Source organism: Atractosteus spatula, chromosome 28 (genome assembly GCF_055471065.1).
Source record: "Atractosteus spatula isolate fAtrSpa1 chromosome 28, fAtrSpa1.hap1, whole genome shotgun sequence".
NCBI lineage: Eukaryota > Metazoa > Chordata > Actinopteri > Semionotiformes > Lepisosteidae > Atractosteus > Atractosteus spatula.
Genome location: NC_142733.1, coordinates 2110981 through 2132404, shown reverse-complemented (window position 1 = coordinate 2132404; position 21424 = coordinate 2110981). Strand labels below are relative to the sequence as shown.

Sequence of the window (21424 nt, the reverse complement as noted above, 5' to 3'; positions counted from 1 at the left end):
AGCCCTGCCTCTGCTCTATCCTGTGAAAAAGGAAGCTCTTACCATGCTAGCGACACTGCAGCCCCATTAAAACAACTTTGCAAATCCATTTATGAATAAGCACTGTGCTACTTCCCGTGACTACACTAGCTGTCACATGTGCACACAGATGCACTAATAATAATAATAATAGCTTACACTAATATAGCACTTTTCTGGACACTCCACTCAAAGTGCTTTACAGGTAATGGGGACTCCCCTCCACCACCACCAATGTACAGCCCCACCTGGATGATGCGACGGCAGCCATAGTGCACCACAACGCTCACCACACATCAGCTCTCAGTGTGGAGGAGAGCAGAGTGATGAAGCTAGTTCAGAGATGGGGATTATTAGGAGGCCATGATTGGTAAGGGCCAAGGGTGTTACTCTTTTCAAGAAACACCCTGGGATTTGTCCACAGAGAGTCAGGACCTCAGTTTTTACATCTCATCCAAAGGACAGCGCCTGTTTACAGTATAGTGTTCCTGTCACTATACTGGGGCATTAGGACCCACATGGACCACTAGGTGAGCGCCCCCTGCTGGCCCCATTAACACCGCTTCCAGCAGCAGCCTTAGTTTTTCCCAGGAGGTCTCCCATCCAGGTACTGACCAGGCTTACACCTGCTTAGCTTCAGTGGGCTGCCAGTTGTGAGTTGCAGGGTGATATGGCTGCTGGCAGCCATAGATCCACACTCAGCCTCTACAGATTGTGGATTTGCCGACATATCTCAGTCTAGTGGTTCATTACTGCAGCCTGAAGAAGCCAAGTGCACAAGGTCCACCGAGGAGCCCTCAGGCAACACGCACAGAGTGCGATGTGCCGCCATGCACCCTCTCTTCAAGCTCCTGCTGCTCCACCTGCAGGGCTGTGACCAGTGTGCTCTGGCAGCACCTCTATCACTGACACTCCTGTATCTTCTGCAAGGCTAAGAGCAGAAAGCCCTAAGACCACATGCAAAGAAAACATGCTCTTTAAGCAGAGAGCAGGAGAAGGAGAGGATCTGTACAGCGTAATGCATCTCGAGAATAGAGTCAACATTCTGCTACACTGTTTCATCTGCCTCTCACTCTGCCTGTCACATTTGCATTTGAATACATCTGTGTTTTAATATAACAAGGAACAAATGTATCGGGTTGCAGGAATTGAGCATGGTGCAATTTCCAGTACAGGTTTTCTGGCTCCAAATCCATTTGATTAAGAGATAACTGCCAGGCCTCAGGGAGCAGGCACCACTATCTGAAAGGTCTGCTCTCACTTTATTAGCATAACATTTAAATTCCTAATTGCTTTGTTATCACATTCTTAGTGTCAGTATTCATTGTGTATTACTGCACTTGCTCCTAGAGGTACAGTACATGTGAATTCTGAGGTCAGTGCTGAATTGTGATACTAGGCAGCTGGGTGTCATGTTTTTAGCTCTTTACAGGGTTTTGCTTTAAAATCCCCTGTTAAGACAATTCCAGACATTGATCTATCGCCGCCTCTGAGATTCTGTTCCCAAAGCACTTTCATTTGCGCTGCAAATTAGTGCTGCTTGTTGAATGGAGCCACACCTGGCAGGATGAGCCAGTGAAGACAGTTCAGCTGGAGAGCTCTCCACACCTCTTTAATTACAGCATGAGAACCCAGTGACTTTAGCTGGTGCTTCTCTCCATTTAAAACACTGGAGCAAATTAAATACCTTGGAGAAAAGCCTTCATCGCATTTCTCTCAGTATTAAATAGTTCTTTGCACAGGGTATTGACTAACACTACAGGCTAATCCACTCTCCTATTCTACAGCCTTGTGCAAATGAGGACTGTGTGCACTTGGTGTGTTTGAACAGCAAGCCCAAGAAAGGCCTGGACATCAAGGAGCCTGTGAAGGAATGAACTCTCTTCCTGCCAGGCTCCATTCAGAGATGGCCGGACACAGTCCCAAGGCTTGTGAAACAACAGGGTCGGACGTGAGCTGCCAGTCGGGAAGTGTTCCTTCTATCTTGTACAGCTCTAACCCCGCTGGTGCTCAATGTTATCGGAAGCAGCTCCTGTAGGTTTCCCAAGTATGACGGAAGTCAGAGAAAGAACTGAGGCAGCTGGAAGAAATTGGGAGCATTTCTCTGTCTTGTACAGTAAGTCTGGTGTTTTTCTGCCTGCTTATCTCTAAGAGAGCCTTAATGTAGGGTCACACACACTCACACAATAAGAATGCTTAATGAATTGAATGAAAGATGATTATTCTTCTTAACATCCAGCCTAATCTCTGCTAATGATTAAAATTCCAAATTGGTGGATGAAAACTCACACTTGGAATTCTTGGCCTGAAGCCATTTCCCCCTCTTTTTTCACTTGTTCTCGGAGCAATATCACTATCCCAGCACTTACTGTAAAAATAGGAGGAAGTGGGCGAGCTGCAATAGCATGGCCCTGGCCTGGTGTCACGGCAGGTTCACGCACAGCTGACACAGACGTGGACTGGAGCCTGAGGGGTCCTGGCAGCTCTACAATAGGTGGGGAATTCAGCAGGAACCCCTCATTCATCCTTGAGGCCTTTTGATCAAGATGGGAAAGCTTATTCCTCCTTCACGGGCATCCTGTGCAGCCTCCTGTGCCCTGTTACTGGTGCCCCAAACTGCCAAGGGACCTCTGTGCAGTGATGTCTGTCCCTTTGTTTGTCCAGTCAACGAATCTGACTAATTTGTTGGTAAATTAACTAACTGGAGCCCCTTGGGCCGGTCTGAGTGGGAAGTTAGTGCTGACCTCCATCAGACTACCGCACTGGGGGACAGTTCAGATCAGTGCTGTCTGACAGCAGCCTGACTGAGACTTTGATAAAGCTCCAGAGAGCTGTGGGCTCTGTGGACCCTGGCCCTCCCGTCTCCCTCTGGTCCATCACAATCAGTTTTACACAGCAGCGATGCACTCAAGCATGTCCTGGACAGCCCTGTACACAGCTGCCAGCTCCCCATTGCTTCAAACAGGTCATCACAATCCAGAGTCCTCCTCCCAACAATCCTCTGCTCGCTCTCTGTCCACAGCCTGGAACAGCTCAGCGAGGCTGAAATAAGGGTCATTTATTTATTTGTAGTCTGGAGAAATATTTAAGGAATGCCCTCTGAGCTATTTTTCCCCCTGTGCAGCTGTTACTGTAATTAAAATCATTTTGCTAAGGTACCGTTTCCCAAACTTTGGATTGGAAGAATGGAACCACGTGCTCGAACAAGAAAGCAGCACAGTGCCGGACCAACCAGAGTACGAGTAACCCAGCAGGGTTTCCAGTGAATACCAGTTCAATTGTACTGAGCTGATCCCTGAGGGCAGCCTTGATAGCTAAAGAAAACCAGGGCATATTAAAGACAGCCAGACTGTCCTTAGACAAAGAAGAGCTTTAAAGCAGAAGAAAGGTGACCAGCAAGTGAAGGCCACTGAGCCTATCCTCAGCTGGTTACCAGTAGTTCATGGTTCCAAGGCTGTAGAAGACCTGAAGCCTGGGCAGTGTGATGGCTGTAACTCTGGACTCCATGAACTGTGTCTATTCCTAGATCTTACTTGGAGCTCATCCTTCCCCAGAGTGGGACACATGCGACACTTTGCACTCTCACACCCTGCCTTATTTAAAGCCTGTTTCCCAGACTCTTGTGATAGAAGGCTTGGCTCGTATATTAAGTCTGCAGTCTCAGCGCGCAGGGCTGGGTTGAGCTCTATATTAAACTCATTCATTCATATATTCCTTGCGTGTGATACCGCTACGGGCGCAGGGCCATTTCCGCAAGCTATTCTGAGGTGGACTGACAAAGGGGTCCTTAAATAACTGTGTTTACTACCCCACGTGAAGCCCTTCCCACTCGCCCTGCAGGTAATGCGACACCTTTATTTTTTAAATCCAAAGAGCTTTATTGGTATTTACCACTTTATTTTGTCTCAGTTTTCACATGAAACATGACATCTTTGCCCAAAACCCTTTATCGTTTGTTTTTTCACTAACTAGAAACGTTGCATTGCTGATCTCTTTTTACTCTGTGTTCTTACAACTGCAGCCCATTAAAGAGTGAGACCAGGTGATGTCAGGCTAATTTGTTTTTTAGTGGCATCCTTATCTTTTTGGTGGGGAACTACAGTTCAGTGAGTGTTCATGTGTTGTTTACTGCTGAAATCAGTCCTTGACACATATTAATCTCTGAACAGAATGTCGCACTTCTTTCACCACTGTAGACGTTTGCACTGTGGTGGGAACAGAATTATCTCGCCCGTCACCACGCAGAACACAGCGTGCGACCGCCAGATGAACACAGGCAACGTGAATCCCAAGTCTATTAGTGGATCCTAATTTCATTTCCTGGATGTGCAAGCAGGGTTAGGTGACTCACTGTCCTACTACAGGCAGGGGAAGACTGAGATTTACTGGGGCCTGAAAATATTTTAGCACAAATCATCACTACTCAATTACAGACACGCCATTCATTGTTCACCCATTACGGCAACAATCCCAAGAACTCACTTTCGCCACACTAACACACAACTGGAACCTTCACAAACAGGTTATTGTACCACAACAAAAGCAAAAGATAAAACAGAGAATGATGAGCAAGTTAAATGGATACAGAAGACTCTTGGGAGCTGGTATAATAATCAGCTGTGGTTCTCCTGTAGTAGTGAAGAAATACCACACTGCATATTGGAGTTGACAGCAGGAATATACAAACCGCAAACCAGCTAGAAATAACACTTAATTTTGCAACAATTTAACATGATATCAATAACACACCCAACTTCGCACAATCATGGTTATTGTGGTTCTTCATTAGGGGTACGGCAATGCTGTTTTTATAATTTGGATTTAGAAAGAATCAGCATTCAGGAGTGTATTTCAAGCCACAATCAAAATAAAATGTACACAGTAACTTGTAACACCTTCAATTTACATCACAAAATTTCCACAGCACAGCACCATATTTTTTGCAATTCAGAAAAAGGCAACAAAACTTCTGGTGACGTGAAGCAGCTCTATCACATTGTAAACAAGCAGGCTTGTGAATACATCTCTTTTAATCCAATAGAGATATTGCTCTCCACTTTGAGACGGTTTTGCCCATAAATGGAACTTACTTGTTACCTCTGCATGCAGGTCACATTGGAACATTTCTATGGTGAAATGTCTAGTGCACGACCTGTACTTATTCACTTGTACATCACATTACATCTGCCATTACAGTGACTAGTGAGCAGGAAGGGCCACATCACGTCACAATTTGTGGGAACACGAGATCACGAGATTGCACTGATCAGGGGGTACTTTCACAAAGTTCACGATTTTGTGCTTAATTCAAAATTTGTATTTTTTTTCCTATACTGCCTTTCTATGATTTATTTTGTAACCGAGATTTAATAAGTGGTGTGAGAAACTGGGACTGCAGTTCCCCTTTAATAAAAACAAGGGCTACACACATGGTATGCTAATATGAGGGTTATATGTAAGTACCTTTAAATACTGTGGCATCTAAAATAAAATAAAGTAAATATAATGACAATGCACATCTTAAATTTAAATGAAGCGTTTCTTGTTTATTTTGTGTGAAGAAAAATAATGTATTTTTCATGTGTTGTAATCATCTGTCCAAAACCTTCAAGCTGTGCCAGTTCCAATTCGATTGCTAGAGACACAGCATAAATACACCGTTTTCACCCAGGAATGTTAGAAAACATAAACAAAAAATCTTAAATGCAAAAAACCCAGGGAATTAGGTGCTTGATCAGGTTGTGATTTGTCAGGCTATGTTCATCAAGAAAATTATGATCGACACCCTTGTGGCACAACTTCAGCAAAATCAGCAGCTGATGCACTAGAGTTTGTGGCCAACAAGTTCTGAATGCGAGTTTTAATTAGCAGTAGTTTACAGGCAAAGCGCTAGACATTTAAGGGATGATGACTAGTAAATATATTGGCCCCAGATGCAGATTCGCAGGTGTGGAAAAGACAGAACCGATCTTCAGACCACATGAGCAGGAGATGAGAATTTCATCATGTCTTTGTTTTGAAAAGGAACAGAACTGCTGGCAATCCAGAAACAGCTAAAACTTTTTAGATTTTTAACTAATCTGTTATAAATAATGGGTAAATATCACACGTACAGAACCAAATGGTCTAAACACCACTCTTCCTTTTGATGCTTTTAAGGTGGAAATGCAATACTTAAACTCTGAGTTTAAACCTGAAAAATAACAAAGAAAAAACAATGGATCTACAGAATGTAAAACTTTTAACTTGTGTTCAGATTTGTTATTAGCTCTGTATGCCTGTTGTTGTGTGATTTGTTTTTCAGTTGTCTTTTTTGGACATCCTTTTCTCCTTTGTATTATTTGATATTCAAAAAAAGTTTGAAAAAAAAACTAGAGAGGTAGCTTCCTTACCACAGCGACAGCCAGACATGATGTCGCCATCAACAGCACAGCTCGATCCTGTGCTGTAATTTTTGGCTGCTATGTCTCATTGAAATAAAGATTTATTTTTAGTATAGCAGGAGACATGTTCTCAGTGTTCTGGTGTCTTAGTGAAGATGACTCTCTTGCGTCTTGCAGCCACAAGACGCACATTTTCTGGTACTTTTACCAGACCAGGTGCTGAAACTGGGACACATACTTTTCGCATCACTGTATATATAAATATGTGTAATCTAGAATTGTATTTGTTTGGACACAAATCCCCACTAATCTGTTTCACTTTTGTATTTGTCATTACCATAAAACTGCAAGTGTACAGTATGTTCCATTAAACACTGAATTAGCAGTCTAACTTTAACTATGGATAGCACAGTCCTGTTCTGGGCCTCTTCTTTTCCAAGTTAGCTGATTGTCATTCACCCCCTCTCTGCTGGCCTTCAGAATGCCTGCCTTGGCCTTTTGCCCTTACTAATGACCGCATGGTTGTTGCCCATGGAAATTTACTACAGTGACATCATGCAGACAAGCACAGCCCCAGCTCTGATGCCAACGGGATTGCTCCAGCACAGCGGATCTCTGGGACGGACAAGCTGTTTCCAGGAAAGCCCATATGAAGTAGTGTGGCAAACAGAGCTCGTCACCGTGAAGGGTTGTTTTGTGTTAATGAGGCAGTTAAACCTATCCACTGATATAATAAATTTCAGCTTAAGAGTTGATATTTATAGATAGATTTGCCTTAACCATCAGGCAGGGTTGTGAAAGCTACTTTTTTTCTGCTGTAAAGCTGTCATTGTGAAACATAAATCACAGGACCTTATTTGCCCTGGCTGATAAATACTCAACTGTCTTTTATAGATACAGCATTTTAAACATGATGTGGTGGAATTGCTGTGCTACAGGGCTGGGCAGTGCTGTCCAGCCTGATTGTATAGCAGTGTGTTGGCACAGTACTGTAAAGGCGGCTGCACGCCACTGCACTCCCGGCGTTAACGGACTCTAAACTGGGTCAATAGGAAACCAATGCTTCCACACTGTTCTCCTAAGAAACAGTAGAATTCCACATAACTGATCACTGACTGTGCTTTAAAGAAGGGTGCACTGAGTCTGGCAGCGAGTTCTGTGAGCTCTGTGGTGTGTTGATCACCCTGTATAAATCATCTGTGAGCAATGCGGTGTCATGTTGCGTGCTCAGGTGCCACTGGCTAAGCTGAAGTGTGCGACTCATTCATAGGTGACTTAGAGAGTCAGAACAGTCTGCAAGACAATCCGATTCACATCTTCAAGCTGAGCAAAAGCTTTATCATAGTCACCCAATAAATTTCTTCAATCTTAACAATGATGCCGGAACCAGAGGATACAAGGGAGATTATGGAGAAGTGCTGACTACCAGACTAAAACATTTAACACTAAGAACAAGAGACACTTTTTTGGCTGTTTGGGTCAGGAACAACCTACTCAGCCATGTCTGGAAGCCGTTGCCCCAGCTTCCCTTAAGAAAAGCAAATGCTAGTTTCTTCAACATAGAAGTACATCTGGATCTGGGCAGGCTGGTAGGCTCTAATGTCAATTTGGAACAGGAAAAAGAAAAAAATATTAAAGATCTCTTCAGTTTGGTCTCCCTGGGAAGGCACAGAAAAATGCCATTTATTTCTTATTTGAACTGGAGATGTGAAAACAGCAGCATGTGGCCTTTCACTGCTGATCCTTGGAAGAAACCAACAGAATTGGTTTCAGTCACAACACAAAGCTTTTTTATTTTCCACAAACCAACAGTGCAAAACTAAATTATAAAAAAGAAAATCAAACTGAAAAAGCAACCCCTGTGAGCCTGCTATTAAAAAGAAGTGTGGCCATACTGATCAGAGTGAAGTACAGCCTGCCTGAACACTGGAGCACCATTATTCCATTAATGAAGGGCTCTACACAGCTGTCACACCTGACAGTCACCACAGGGATTTGCATGTCCTTGATTTCCAGAGCAAAGGCAAATCAAACAAGCAAATCACCTCACCTTCTCAGCAGAGACACCAGTGGGTTTTTGTGGGATAGTCCCCAAGCATCTGTGTCTGTGCACACATGTGTTTGCGTGTGTGGGGAATGTGTGTGTGTTTGTGTGTGAGCGCGTGTGTGTGCATGTTGCAGAGGAAGGTCCAGAGATGATCCAGCAGGCCTGCGAAGTCTAAATAGAGAGCGGGTGTGTGAGGTTTCAACAACTTCTAAGCCAAACCCGGAGAATTATAACTTGTGTGTGTGTTTTTTTTTAATTTAGAGAAATTAAGAAAAACATCAGAAGTAAGTGCTTTTTACAGTCCACTGAAAATTCAAAATCAGAAGAAATACACTGTAATGAGCTACAGGCACAGCTGAAAACGACATTACAATTACCAAGTGGTAGACAGAGAGGAATAAGTAATAGGTTTATTCCATGCTGAAAAGAGAAGAAAGAAAACACAACGTTTTAGTTGTGGACCCTTCTTCGGGTGAAAGAAGACAGAGAATATTACATTCGAGGCAAAAAGTAATTCAAACCATTTTTTGGTGCTACTACCTTAAAGAAACTGTTAGAGTGAGAGTAAATCATTTCTGAGATACTAGGGAATTAATAATAAAAGATTATAAAAATCTAGTAAAGGTGCAAAATGCATATTTTTCCAATGGAGTATGTCTATAACATGCCCTACGGCTCTATATTGCAGAAGGAACTCCAGACATATTTGGTAATTTAATCATAACTGAAACTGAAGTTCCACAGGGGCTTTCACAGTTAAAAATGAATAAATCCCTGGGCCTTGCTGGTACATACCCAATCACGCTGAAACGAAATGAGGAATGTCATACACAGATCCCTAGTTGGGATATTTTAACTCTTACTTAGAATACAGTGATTCACACAGATTAAAGAATCGTAAAAGTAAAAGAAAAAGGTTAAGAAAACATGAAGTAATTCTTGATTCTGGTAATGTATGGAAACACTAGAGGTAAATCAGATGAATATTGTACTTGGAAAACAATAACATTTGAAGAGATTTAAGCTATTATTAATTAAGAAATGTAACCGCTTAGACTTCTTTCAACAAATAGTAAGCACAGTAGATAGCACAGTATTGATATTGTAGCACTCTCAGGTTCACATGGGTACGCACCCCCACCGCTAGGGACTTGAACCCGGGCCTCTGGCGTCACTTAGTAGGGTCCCAGCTAGTTGAGCTAAAGGGAAATCTCCCGTCAGCCCGACCGCTTAGGTCCCTGCTATTCACAGGGAAGGGCAGTGGCAAATGAAATTCAACCTTTATAAGTGCAAAGTGGTCCAAAGTGGTAGTGGGAACATTCTCCTTGCATATTGCTTGGGTGATTCAGAGCTGCAGGACCTTACACCTGGTCTTTCACATGACAGGAATCTGGGTGCTTGAGTAGATTCTTGTACATCCTGCATGTATGACAGCAATAAAAAATACTCAAGATTTTAAAAACACCATGAAGACCTCATTTAGAATATGATGTTCAGTTTTAGTCACTGTAGCATTAAAACCATTGAACGCGCTCAAAGAATAGTAAGAAGAATGATTCCTGGTCTCGGGGGATTGTCAAATTCATGCAAGTTCAATAAGCTAAATCTGTGCAGCCTAGAAAAAGAAGATCAAGTGCATCCAAGTATATAACACCTTACGCAGAACAGACTGGGTCAATCGAGGGCAACATTTCACTCTAAGCAGTAAAAGAAAGATACAGGGTCACAACTGGAAACTAAGAAGGATTTCCTTTAGGATGTAGAGTAAGACGAGCTTCTTCACACAACGCATTGTGGGTAGCGCAACAGGCTTCACAGCCAGGTTTTCTAGACTTTATTATTGGAGATCCTAATTGAAACTATACTGAAACTATATGACCAGATGAGCTAGTGCAGTGGTTCTCAAACTGTGGTACGCGTACCGGCAGTGGTACGCCAAATGACCTTGGAACTGTGTCGTGTGCGCTGAAAAATCGGGACGGGTTTTCATATTTTGTATTTTAATACGTGTCGAATACGCAGCCTACGTACTACGAATCAGTACGCGCTAATACTTCAGTGGACACATGAGATACTCTAATTCTATACCACTCTATAGGACTGCGTGCTATGGATACAAGTGACCAATTGTATTTAAAAAAAACTACTGTATCTCCAGCAAATAGGGAGAAAGGCGAATGTGCGTGATTTTGGAACAATGCCAACGTTGTAAACACAGGAATGCATAGAAATACGTGCAACGAACGCGGGTAATCTTGTGAGCACAGGAAAGCGTGATAGATAACAGAAAAATATTTAAGAACTGTTCTAAGTTAATTTGAGAAAAATACACCGAGCGTCTCTGTGTTTCGCTCCCATGCGCATGAAATAAAAACTTTAAATAAATACGGAAATAAAAACGGAAACACGGAAAAATGCAAGCTTGCGGATTGCGAAAGCAGGTAAACTACACTATTTTTGAAGAACCTTATTTACCGTTGGCAAAAGAGCTAACACGTATTATGTGTAGAGAAAAAGCTGCTAAACAGCTCGACCTGCTGCCCCCCTCCCCCTGAAAGACACAGTCACTCATAGAATTATTGAAATGAAGGATTATATCAAAAGTACACTGATAGAGCGCGTTAAAATGAGCAGATGTTTTTCACTGCAATTAGATGAGTCTGTAGTCGATTTGGCCAATTTGCTCGTTTACGTTAGATACGAGTTTGAGGGCATGTCCCATGAAGACTTTCTGTTCTGTAAACCGCTACCAACAGGAACTACAGGAGAGCACATATTTCAGCTTCTGGATGAATTTCTCGAAGAGAATGGCATCAACTGGAAAAAATGTGTCGGAGTTTGTACAGACGGTGCTAGAGCAATGACAAGCCGACATAACGGTGTAGTTGCACGAATTAGATAGGTTGCTCCAAAAATTAATGTACTGTACGCATTACAACATCCACCGCGAGACCTTTGCCGTCAAGAAAATGCCTGACGATTTAATATCTGTTAGACTCTGTTGTGAATTGTATCAAGGCTCAAAGAATGAATTCACATCTGCTTTGCTCAACTAAACAGGCTCACCCCTCTCACTGAAATGGTGCTTTTTTATTAGTTGTTGTTGTTAATGTTTTTTTTCTGTAAAACACTTTGAGAAGCCACCTTTAAAGGTGCTATATCAAATACAGTTTATTATTATAATATTTATTATATGTATGTGTGAGTGTGTGTGTGTGCACGCGCGCTCATGTTGGTCATTGAGAATGTCTGGGGTTCCTATGAGAAGATGACTTGTAGGTGGTACTTGGATGCTTTGGTTGGATTAGGGGTGGTACTTGGTCCAAAAAGTTTGAGAACCACTGAGCTAGTGGGTTCGAATGGCCTCCTCTAGTTTGCAACCTTTCTGACGTTCTTAATTACTTGTTAAAGCAGAATGGTAGACAGAGAGACAGACGGGGCATACAGCCCGACCCTTGATGAGATAACATGCACATCAGAACTGGTGGCCCCAGCTCTCCCAGCCTGTTCCAGCTTCTCAGGGAGCTTGGCCACATTACTGAGGACAAACACAGGAACTCCCAGAGTGCGAGAACAAGACAAGGCACAAAGACTCCAGAGACTCCAGCATCCACCGATTCAAACACACTCAAGATTATTTTAAAAAATTAAAATCAGTCAATCAATCAAAGTTTATTTATCAAATGCACAACAATACAGCATGCAGCAATAGTTGCTGGCAATTAAATGTCTTTTCTACAAGCTCACCGGGTGGGGGGTTACAAATTAAGGTTACACAAAATAAGATTACATAATAATAGATAATAATGTAATAGAAATTGAAAAAAACAAACAGACAAAACTCAATATAAATAGAGCTGCTATGTGTCCATGGTGTATGCAATATATTATGTCCAAGTAGTGCAGTATGCACAGTACAGTGAAAACAATATGTCCACGTAGCCATTATGGGTGATTTGCTAAAGGAGTTGCAGGTTAGCTATTTAGCAGTCCTATTGCCTGGAGGTAGAAGCTGTTCCGTCATCTGCTGGACTTTGAATGCTTCGATACCGTTTACCGGACAGTAGGAGTGAAGACAGTTTGTGACTGAGATGACTGGGGTCCTTGAGAGGTGATCAGGTTCCTCAGTGTTGCTCAACTCATTGGAGTACTGTTCTGTGAAACAAAATCTGTAACAGAACACCTTTGAGCACTGTGTTTTGTTTAAAAAACAAGACCAAAAGCTTTCATTTAGGTAGCAAACCTCCTCATTTGAATAGTTGAAACTTTTAAACCTTGAGTTAGGGGAGCTTTAATGTATTTAACTGTGTTCAGCTATTCCAGCTTGTGTAAATCGTGTTTGCCTTGTCTGCTGATCGAGAGAGAAAACTGGGATGGAGAGAAACAGAAGAAGACAGGCTTCCTGTTTGTGTGAAGCACGCAGTTAATTGTTTAAAGGTTACTCCACAGGAGCCGGAGGCAAGGAATAAACACCTTGCAATGAAAGCAGAAGGACTGTGAGTCAGCGCTGATTCCGCATGAAGAAAAAGGGGATGTTCACCACCATGTCAGTACTAAGAGGATTGCTTTTCTGTGTTGGGGGGGGTCTCTCAGTGTGGTTTCAGGCCCTGTCTTTTCCTAATTTCAGGGCAGAGTGACCCAGCATGTGGGAATGCTGTTTCTCCCTAAGCAGTACAGAGCAATCTGTCCCTTGGGATCTCTGTCAGGGACTTAAATGTCTCAATGGTCTCATGGTCAAAAGTCAACATGCTGAGTTTCGCTCTTGGAGAGATCAGAGGCTGGGGGCGGCTCTGGGAACTCTGTCTTCTGCAGACAGGAACAAAGTTTCAGAGGGACAGAACACCATTTGAGAGGAAGTTACAGCATAAAAATAAAAGGTCTTGGGTTATTTAGAGATGCAGAAATCCACTCCTCTGCAGCTCCACTTTCTCTGACCCTTGACAGCATCAGTTAGGGAGTTTTGCAAAACTGGATGCCATTAGGGTGTGTCCATTCTTCTATTAGCGCTCACTATGCTTTGCCCCCCGTACCCATCTATCTGCACTGTCTGTGCAGCTCTGCTTCTTTTGAGATTTCAACAGGGCTCTTTTCTCAGGTTCCTTGCCCTGATGGCCACAGGTCAGCCCTACCGATATTTGTCGTCTGATAGAGAATTACATTCGCTCAGATGGTCTTCAGTTTTGAAAGCTCTGGTAAATGAAACATGTGTTTTTCTTTTGCTATAGAAACAAAAAACATTGATAAAAAAACATCTGAGCTCTTATCGTTAAAGCAAAAACACTTGCCCTGAGAACTGGCAGCTTCCCCAGTAGGTGGAGAAACAGGGAAACTGCATTGAAGTGAAGCCTCCGGCTCCACGCTCATGCAGCCGACTAAAGGAACTGATTAAGATGTGAGGAGAGCAACTGGAAAACCTCAGATCTGTCTTCCTTGCTGGCACTGGTGGATTATCTAATGAACTAGCAGGAAATAATGACCGAATGAGTTCAGGTTTAGATAACGCCAAGCAAAAAGATTTGTAGTGATTTAAAATAAGCCGAGCTCTTCAGTGGATAGGATTTTTCAAATCAGAATGAGTGGATTGGAGAGTCTCGGGCAAATATAATGAAGATAAGTTTAACTTGCTGGATTTAATAATCACACAGACATTGACTGAAGCAATGCTCACCATCAACAAAACATAATACTTAATACTTAATAAGAGGATGGGCATAGATATTCACATTGAATTACTCAAAAAGACCAATCAACTACAATAAAGCCAGGACAACAACAAGCCTTCTAAAGAGGTAGTACCCATGCAAGGAACAGGCACTCATGGAGCAAATTAACAAAATTGCTGGCAATGGACCTTCACAGATAATAATAATAATAAACTTTATTTTATATAGCGCCTTTAAAGGTGGTTTCTCAAAGCGCTTTACAGGATGACAATAACAATAAATAAGAAGACTACAACAATAGATAAGAAGATTTCACAAGATAGGACACAATTATAATTACAACAATACAACAATAACAATAGAGGAGACCGTGGAAGGTGGTATTAAGAAGAGCAGAGGGGTGAAGAATGGAACCAGTTAAGTAAAGGCTTTTCTAAAGAAGAAGGTTTTGAGTCTGGATTTGAAGGAGTTTAGAGAAGGTGACTCTCTAATATCCTTGGGCAAAGAGTTCCAGAGCTTGGGGGCATAGCAGGAGAAGGCCCTGTCGCCCATACAATGTAGACGGGCTTGGGGGACAGTAAGGAGGGCAGAATTTGAAGAGTGGAGGTTGCGAGGTGGGGAGTAGGGCGATAAAAGTTCAGACAGGTATTGAGGTGCCAAGCCATGTAAAGCCTTATAGGTGAGCATGAGGATTTTAAAGTCTACGCGGAATTTGACCGGAAGCCAGTGCAAGGACTCCAGGATAGGAGTAATGTGAACACTTGCACTAGACCTGGTCAGGATTCTGGCTGCTGAATTTTGGACATACTGCAGCTTGTTCAGAGTAGATTTAGATACCCCAGGGAGTAGAGCATTGCAGTAGTCAATTCGAGAGAATACAAATATGTTGATCAGCTTCTCAGCCACAGTTAATGATAGCATAGGGCGTAGTCTTGCGATATTTCTAAGGTGAAAAAAAGATGTTTTGACAGTATGCTGTACATGTGGGTTGAATGTTAAGCCAGAATCGAATATAACCCCAAGGTTTTTCAATTTTGATTGAAGCTCAAGTACAGAGCCATCTACAGACAGGGTTACAGGACTGGCTTCACGAAGTTGATGGGGGGTACCAATAAGCATGACTTCAGTCTTGTCACAGTTAAGATGAAGGAAGTTTTGAGTCATCCAAATTTTTAATGTCAGAGATGCAATTAGATAGAATAGAGACAGCCACATCAGTGTCGGGTTTGGTATGGATGTATATTTGAGTATCGTCAGCGTAAAAATGAAAGCTGAGGCCATGTGATCTTAAAAGCTGACCAAGTGGGAACATGTAAATGCTGAAGAGCAAGGGGCCCAGTATTGAGCCCTGGGGGACACCAGACTTGACAAGACCAATTTCAGACCTGTAACCATTGAGAGAGACAAAGTGACAGCGATCAGTGAGGTAAGACTTAAACCATTTGAGGGCAGTGTCAGAGACTCCAAACACAGTCTCGAGACGAGAAAGTAAGATGTTATGGTCAACAGTGTCAAAGGCAGCACTGAGATCAAGAAGGATGAGTAAGGAAAGAGAACCAGAATCAGAAGCTATTAGGAGATCGTTGGTGACTTTGACTAGGGCGGCTTCTGTGCTGTGAAGTTGACGGAAGCCAGATTGGAGGGGTTCGAAAAGGTTGTTTGTCATGAGGTGGTTATGTAACTGAAGTGTGACAGCACATTCTAGAATTTTAGAGAGAAAGGGTAAGTTGGAGATGGGGCGAAAGTTGTTAAGATAATTGTTGTTAAGAAAGAAAGTTGTTAAGATAGTTGTTAAGATAATTGCTAAAGGATGTTTTATGGTGTATGTAGTGGTGATTGTTTTGAAGTATTGTGAAAAACATCTAGATGTGCTCCAGTCACGATCTTGTCACAGGATGGAGAGACTCTAAGTCACTGATCAAATTATCAGAGCTGCACCTCTCTCTGAAAAAACCTCCTCCCACTGTTGTCTCTATGAAGAAAGGCCCCATCTAGCCTGTTGGTGCTCTTGCAGACAGTTTGTAAAATAAGCCAACATGACTGATGTTTTAACAACATGGCTGGGCAGTTTGTTCCACACTCTTACAACCCTTTGAGTAAACGCGTGCCTACTGTTCTCAGGACTGTGAGATGACAGCTCCCACCACTGCATCTCCTGTGCTGTGTCTTAAACCACAAATAAAACACTATCTTATACTGTACCTCTATACCTCACAAAAGTAAAGTCAATCCTTCACTTCTAGAAAGTATGTGTTGCCCTCATGCTTATTTACATATGAACTGGACAGATGCACTGCACTGTACAATGTTTATCCTGCTATATATATCTGCCTACTGACATTTAATCATTTTAAAGAACAAAACAAATTAATTCCAAAATAGCATCCTGAGTCATTATAGTCACAAATACTAGCTGTGAGAACAGGACCCCTGGGATGGGGCCCCCAGGTCTCTCTCTGCCTCACACCCCCGTTCCCTTCTGCTCTCCCAAGACGACAGGAGCCCCTCATTAAACACCTGCTCACATACAGCATGGCCCTGAGGCATGACTAATTCTCTTCTCACCCCAGAACTCTGAAGAGGCTCTCCATTGCTTTCCAGCGGCTGACCAGCTCCCCTGGGTGTTGAAGCACGGAGCCCAGCATGAGCAAACCAAGGCCTTAATGAGAAAGTAAACCTGAAGTGGCTGGGCTTTCCTGCACAAGAAGACCCACAATGAGGTTCTCCACATGAGGAACCTGCTCCCTAACAAAGCAGACAGCTCTCCGAGGGGCCTGTTAGACCCCTTGAAGTCCAGCCAAAGCAGACTCCAGGCTGCTAGAACTTTAGGGGATCAGTTCACTGATGACAATAAGCTAGACGGCCTCCCCTCATTTCTCACCCTTCTGCTGGCTCACTGTCTCTCGCAGCAGCAGGACAGCACGTCCTCTGTCCTTCACTGTCCCTCTGGCTCAGCGTTCCTCCCCACTTCTGAGTCTTCACAAAGCTGTGAGAGCAGCACCACCAGCTGACACTCACTTCACCAGAACCACGTTTCAACAGACGAAATTCCTCCTGAGCAGGTCACAATGACAAGGAAACATGCTGTGAAGAACCCACTGCACACTCTGCTAGTGTCACCTGTTTTTTTATTGATGATAAGTGAATATTTTATCATGTCTGGTGTATTTTCTGTCTGTATTTCCGCTGTAGCTGCACCATGTCTGCACGCTTCTTTGGGTGTCTTAATGAAAATACAAGCTTGGGGAGCTGCCTGTTTATTGTTACAAAATATACTTTTAATCTCAAGATCTCTTGGTTATTTATTACTATTCATTGGACTCCTCTGTCTATAACTAATCCCTCTCCCCCTGTTTCTGACACCTGTGCTTTATTGTTGTTCAGATCTGCTATAACTGAAGCTTCTCGTGTTCAGAACAATTAATCTGTGAGGATGTTGTTTAACAGCAATAACAATAAATAAAAAAGAATAAAACAGCTGCCTCTGCACATGAGGAGCTGTAGACAAGTCAAACATCAGAAAGGCAGAAAGATTGCATCCATACATCTTTATTAGCACTTCAAAAATATTCTGCTAACTATTCTGCTTGTTTAAGCAGCCTTGATTTACTTTCATTGTCGAGAGGAAAAGCAGTGGAGTGGAAAAAGAGGAAAGAGACAAGGGGAACGAAAGAGCGGGGGAAATGGAGAGGGAAAAAGCAAGTGAGATTAAATGACAGGCTGCATCCCTGGGGGGAGAAACTTTATTGCATTTTAATGTGAGAGATGGTGAGCTCTTCCAACTGTGACAGCCTCCCAGAGACCCCCAGCTGACTGACAGCTCGACCACTTAATCGTGGGTTGGGGGGCCATTAACCCCTGCATTGCTGCACAGCACCATGGGAATGCTGACCCGACTGCTGGGCTGACTCTGACCCCTGGCCCCTGACCCCTGAGTCCTCAGAGACCCAAAGTGCAGCAGTGTAGACACAGGCAAACACATGGACTTGTTAGACAGACAGAGCGTGTGCTGTCTCGTGCTGCAATCTGCAACACTGAGTTAGTTAAAGACTTTTCCTTTCCTCTTCTTCTCTGAAGCACAGCATGACTGGGAACATTGTTCCGCTCAATTTATCCCATTCAGAGCCTCTGTGGGCCCTGTCCTTTCCCAATAGGCTGTGGACATCACATGAAGATGGGCTGAGCCCCACAGCTGAGTGAAGGTCACTGTTCAGGACTGCAGAGGTTCAAGAGCATCTGAGTATCCACATGGGACAGAGGAGGTACGCACACACCTCCCTGACTTAAATTCAAACCACACAATACAACATACTTCTGCACGTATGAATACGCATTATATACATGCCAAAGAAGCAGAATTCTCAAAATGCCTAAAGAATAGATGAAACTCCTGTGCTGCTCGAGGATTAGCTCAGCTCCAAGGATTTTTTAAGATGTAAAGTGCACTGGAGAATAATACACCTTAGCTAACCACAGAATTTCCTGAATACAGTAGAGTTTGTATACTTCTAATTCCTGTGAACAGGAGAAATAAGAAGTAAAGAACACTCATTAAAGTACTTAATAGTGTAAAAGTGAAAAGTGTTTTTTTCCCACATGTTCTCATTAGCTGTCTCCTACTGTTCATCATTTGCTCGAAAATGTAACCAGTAAATGACAAAGCCTGGTGCTGAGGAAGTCTGTCACATGAATATACTGACTGCCTTGAAAGAGGAGCCCCCCATTCTGAAATGTGCTGTGGAATGTTTTGTAGGGAGACCTCTTCCTACACCATTAGCAATGTAGAGAATAAGGAATTAGAATTTGAATACACTTTCAGCATCTGTCCTACAGGGGGATAAAACAGACCATTGAAATGTTAGCAAAGCAAGGAGGTCAGAGTCTCTGTTAAGATTTTTAGGGCTTCATGTCCTTTAAGCTTGACAGACACAAATACAGAGGGGCGTTATTCCCTCAGCATGGTCTCAGCTTTCCCGAGCCAAAGGAAATTGTCTACATTCCCAGCCCCCTTTTTTTTCCTGGTCCCCCTCTCCCTCTCACATTCTCTATTGGAATGCTCTGACCCTTTGGGACTTCACTTACTTTTTCTGCTTCTCCAGTCAAAAAACTCCAGAGTTAAACAAAAGGCAGCTCGATGGGCCATTTGAATTTGAAACAGGACTACAACAAAAGATGGAGTTTCAGAGTGAGAAACTTGAGGAGCTCGGAGACATTTACTGCCACCATCACAAACAGCGAGCTCAATACAGACGCTAAGAGTGGGAATGAGCAGGGCCAGCAAGCTCATTACACTGTAGAGATCCAGCTGCTGCAGACAGGACACACAGAGGCTATGCTGTGGTGTTGGAGACCTGAGAACTACAGGTGCCTGCAGACTTCTCTGAGAAATCATGATAGGCCAAGGCAAACAGCCTCATAACAAACTGGAACTCAAAGCCATCACACAGAGCAGAGAAGCTCCAGAGAAGCGTTTAAATTCTGCCTAGAAGAAAGAATCGCCCTTCAGGTTGCTCTTATAATGAGCAGAGAGGGAGGAGCTAAGTGAGGCAAAAGAGGAATTGCTTCTATCCTCTCTTTCCACTCCTCATCTCAGAATCCTTACCTGCCTGACAGCAGAGTTTTGCAAGAAATTCATCAGTCATGCAAAGGCTGTGACCCAGCGAATTGGATTTAGAATTACATTCTGTACACAATTATATATTGCAATGCGCACACACTGTAACGCTTTCCTAATTTTGAGAGAAGACAAGCCAGGGGATGAGTAGGACCCAGACCTTGCAATTGCCCACTCACCAACAAGAATATGAAAAATGAAGGTCTGTAAAACAGCTGGTCTGCACTGTTCTCCCATGTGGCCCATGAATTCAAGGGAACCAGACGGGAGAGCTTGTGCAGGACAGGGGACAGCGGAAGGGCAGTCTAGATGTTCCTGCGTTTATTTCAGGTGCCTCATATGTGTGCGTGTGCACATGTTCACATACACAAGACCCAGCTGCACAAACCGCCCGCAGTTCTCTCGGCCAGCCGGTTCTTACAGACGCTGCGTTATTTATCGGAACCTGACAGCGACACGTGTCATGATCCGAATGCAAATCAGCCGAAGTGTGAAGCTGAAAAGCTGAAAGGACGGTAATGACGCTTTAATCACAGGAGTGTTAATAGGATTTTTCAGATCTGACATTTGGACTGAGATCATGCTATTGACAGCAGAACCACTGAAACCTCCAACACCCAGAAAATTCATTTAGCATAGGAAATGAATATTAACAACCATAATGACATTGTTGCTACAAATCAGGAAAAAATATTTAATTTTAAACCTCAAGCGAATACGATAAATCAATTTATAATCTCCAAGACGATAATGATAAGATTATCCAAGAAAATGGTGTTATGCAATACAATGGATTGGTCGTTATAAAGAATATTCGGGACAGCGAACCAATCACATCAAATTTGCCTCCTGACACCTCGTCAGAAAAAAGCAGCATACTAAAAGGTGAAGAACCCCTGCCAAGACACACACAAGGGTACTGCACAGTTTGAAGTGCGATTCCTCATAAATCAAAGACATTTCTACAAACCTGAAATTTACTAATACCAGAACTACAGCTCGTCCATTCACATGGCAGAGATCGGCCGCCCAGCCCAGTCTCTGTGGCTGCGAGCAGAGCCCCAGACCCCTGCACAGCTCTCTCACACATCGCAGAGCCGAGAACATCCTCCCGGACCCCGAGCCGACCGGTCTCGCTCACTCACCGGGTAGCCGGAGATCAGCCCTGTGCTCGGCGCTTCGAGCTGTCCGCGTTTCCACACAGCCCTTCTTCTCCCGAAGCGAAAACCAGAATGCTGGGGAGGGAGGGGGGGTCTGAGGATGTCGACGGTGCCAATTCCTCGGTCCCCCCTGCCGTCCCTCCCCCTCCTGGCTTCTGGAAACTATTCCTCCTCCCGGTCGCACCTGTCTCTGTCCAGAACAGTGGCCGTCCTCCGCCGTGACATCCTTAAGACAACTGGTTTGTCGGCTTGTGTCCCCCCACCCCGCGGGGCTTCCTCTGAACACACACGACAATGCTCCTCTATGCCCGATCAACACCTGGCATTCCGCTATCGCGGCGCGGCGGCGCTCCTGCCGGGCAGCGCTGCGCAATCCTTAGGCAGTCTGGAATCTCTGCAAGCGGAGCCTGAGCAATGAGCCCAAGGAACGCGGACAGCAGCGCTCAAGTCCCAGACCAGCTGTGTCGAAAAGGGCATCTGTGTTTTTCTTCTTTCAATAACACTTGTGTTCCTAACCCATTCTCACAAGAGTTCAGCTG

General features: G+C 43.6%; 1 protein-coding gene across 1 annotated transcript in view; it reads right to left on the bottom strand.

Moving 5' to 3' along the window:
• sema6bb (sema domain, transmembrane domain (TM), and cytoplasmic domain, (semaphorin) 6Bb) overlaps positions 1 to 21023 on the bottom strand; it is a 67523-nt gene extending 46500 nt beyond the window's left edge. Inside the window, exon 1 of the mRNA XM_088907747.1 lies at positions 20871 to 21023. The gene's annotated coding sequence lies outside the window, so the exon portion shown is untranslated. The remainder of the gene's footprint in view (positions 1 to 20870) is intronic.
• Positions 21024 to 21424: the final 401 nt, after the last annotated feature.